Below are 3,414 nucleotides of genomic sequence, written 5' to 3'. Positions count from 1 at the left end.
CCTGTATATAGCCTCCACATTGACTCTGTACCAGAACCCTGTATATAGCCTCCACATTGACTCTGTACCAGAACCCCCTGTATATAGCCTCCACATTGACTCTGTACCAGAACCCCTGTATATAGCCTCCACATTGACTCTGTACCAGAACCCCTTGTATATAGCCTCCACATTGACTCTGTACCAGTACGTCTGCTATATAGCAACTGTACCAGTAACCCCTGTATAAAGCCCTGCTATTGTTGTTTACTGCTCTTTAATGATTTGTTTTTCTTATCGTTTTTGTATTTTTCTTAAATGCATTGTTGGTTAAGGGCTTTTTATTTATTTTTTATTTTACCTTTATTTAACTAGACAAGTCAGTTAAGAACAAATTCTTATTTTCAATGACCGCCTAGGAACAGTGGGTTAACTGCCTGTTCAGGGGGCAGAACGACAGATTTGTACCTTGTCAGCTCGGGGTTTGAACTTGCAACCTCGGGGTTTGTCCAACGCTCTAACCACTAGGCTACCCTGCCGCCGGCTTGTAAAGTAATATACGACACATTTGACAAAAACATTACATTTTATAACCATAGGCAAGTACATGAGGTGATCTGCAGGTGATCTGTCTATCTGGTCAACATCCCTGATACACTCCACCCTCTCTGATGATAATATGTAGAACTTAGAGAGACATGGATTCAAGACTTCCTGGTCCCAGAACAGTGAACACAGGGAACACACAGCAGTACAGCTCTGTGTAGATTCAGAGTAGATCTGAGTTCTGTATTGCACTTATATTTGTACCATTGGCAGACATTGTATACCATTGACATGTTTTTATATGCACAAAAATAAATGTCATTTGGTTTTGTACACGGTCATATGATACGTGGGACAGAAAAGTACAATCTTAGGCGAGTACATGGGGTGTTATATCTCAGCAGAGGGTCTGTCTATCTGGTCAACATCACTGATACAGGTCCCCCCTTCACCTCTGGTGGTACGGATGACCTGTCATTACGTCTCTCCAGAGAAACCTATAAAACCAGCTGTAAAGGAGGGTCTCCTTCACAAACAACATCTTCCGTTGGTGTTGAGATGCGTTGCTTTTACTAGGGGGAATCTGTGTCAGGTCTATGTCAGCCTATTCATTAAAGTTTAACTTGATATTTTGTTGTTTGGAAATACATAGTTGCTCTGTCATCAAAACTGTAGGTCAAAAGTAGCCATGTGCTCAGTAGCCAATCAGTTCAGAGAAGGAGCATGAAGGAGACAGACAAGTACCACAGTAAATGTGTTTGATCAGTAGCCAATCAGTTCAGAGAGAAGGAGCATGAAGGAGACAGACAAGTACCACAGTAAATGTGTTTGATCAGTAAGCCAATCAGTTCAGAGAGAAGGAGCATGAAGGAGACAGACAAGTACCACAGTAAATGTGTTTGATCAGTAGCCAATCAGTTCAGAGAGAAGGAGCATGAAGGAGACAGACAAGTACAAAGTCAGTAAATGCTTTAATCAACAAGTTAACCTTTCCAGTAGCCACATTTTAATGAGCTCAGAATAAAAAATGATGAAATGTGAAGAATGAAAATGTGTATAAGATAAAACCTAGACAAGACCTAGAGACAAGACCTAGAGAAAGTCAAGACCTAGTGACAACTGCTTTAATCAAGACCTAAGACAACCTAGAGACATTTATATTGACCTGACCCACATTTTAATGAGCAAGACCTAGAGACAAGACCTAAACAAACCTGATGACAAGACCTGTGACAAGAACTGAAAAGACCTAGAGACAAGACCTAAAACCTGAGACAAGACCTAGAGACAAGACCTAGAGACAAGACCTAGAGACAAGACCTGAGACAAGACCTAGAGACAAGACCTGGAGACAAGACCTAGAGACAAGACCTAGAGACAAGACCTAGAGACAAGACCTAGAGACAAGACCTAGAGACAAGACCTAGAGACAAGACCTAGAGACAAGACCTAGAGACAAGACCTAGGGACAAGACCTAGAGACAAGACCTAGAGACAAGACCTAGAGACAAGACAGAGACAAGACCTAGAGACAAGACCTGGAGACAAGACCTAGAGACAAGACCTAGAGACAAGACCTAGAGACAAGACCTAGAGACAAGACCTAGAGACAAGACCTAGAGACAAGACCTAGAGACAAGACCTAGAGACAAGACCTAGAGACAAGACCTAGAGACAAGACCTAGAGACAAGACCTAGAGACAAGACCTAGAGACAAGACCTAGAGACAAGACCTAGAGACAAGACCTAGAGACAAGACCTAGAGACAAGACCTAGAGACAAGACCTAGAGACAAGACCTAGAGACAAGACCTAGAGACAAGACCTAGAGACAAGACCTAGAGACAAGACCTAGAGACAAGACCTAGAGACAAGACCAGAGACAAGACCTAGAGACAAGACCTAGAGACAAGACCTAGAGACAAGACCTAGAGACAAGACCTAGAGACAAGACCTAGAGACAAGACCTAGAGACAAGACCCAGAGACAAGACCTAGAGAATCGTAATTGAAGTGAAGAAAGCTTTCATGGTAAACTCTGAAACAGCTTTTCATAGACATGTCCCTATATCTCACACACGATATAGGCATTGAAGGAGCAATCATATGTCACCTGCCATGCACCTGACTCTGTCAACATTGTACAGCCCCTATCCCATCAGGCACTTTTGGTTCCCATCTGCCCATTTGGAAAAGGTGAGGGGATGGCCTTGCAGATCTACCTGAAACTTCCCTCTTTCCTGTTGTCCACATTGAGCCATGCATTCTTCAAAGCCCCTTCAAAGACCTGAGTGAGAGCAGTGTTTTCCTCCCGGTTCTTGGGCAAAAAGCCAACACCAAGCCCCTCTTGGTACAGAACCGAACAGCATCGGCAAAGGAACCCGGCCCTGGTGTGACACAAAGTACTTCTTGTCAACTCTTCTGGTGAAGTCATAGTTTATGGCTGAAGAGAAACCAGGTATTAATGCAGTCAGTCTAACATTAAAAGGGGAAACAAAAGTTGCCTTTTCATATTTCACAAATGCCAACACATGACTAAATTCACACCTCCTTTTCCCAAATTACCAATACTGCATCATTTACGTTGAACGGATACTTAGTAAGAGACAATATAATCTACGGATGCAGTATCTTAATTTGAGCCAGTTTCACACAGCAGGAAAATGATCCTGCAGCAACAGGAAATATGAATTGTTATGTGGATTATAATGAATGGACATTATTTGCAGGGATTGATGATCCATGTTTTGTTAAGGCAAAACAAGTCTGACATTTCTAAGTGGAAGTTAAAACTTTAGAAGCATTTTAAAACCTCGAGGACACTAAACGCTTGCATTTACTACTGTGCAGGAAAATTCTCAGTGACAACAGAGTGATCAAATTAAGATCCG

At 42.3% G+C, this 3,414-nt stretch overlaps 1 pseudogene; it reads right to left on the bottom strand.

Annotated features, from left to right (window-relative positions):
* Positions 1-2,406: 2,406 nt before the first annotated feature.
* Positions 2,407-3,073, bottom strand: LOC124028334 (annotated as a pseudogene).
* Positions 3,074-3,414: the final 341 nt, after the last annotated feature.

The sequence above is a fragment of the Oncorhynchus gorbuscha genome, unplaced genomic scaffold, assembly GCF_021184085.1.
Source record: "Oncorhynchus gorbuscha isolate QuinsamMale2020 ecotype Even-year unplaced genomic scaffold, OgorEven_v1.0 Un_scaffold_4051, whole genome shotgun sequence".
Lineage (NCBI taxonomy): Eukaryota > Metazoa > Chordata > Actinopteri > Salmoniformes > Salmonidae > Oncorhynchus > Oncorhynchus gorbuscha.
The sequence above is the reverse complement of the archived record's forward strand: the minus strand, read 5'-3'. Positions and strand labels throughout refer to the sequence as shown.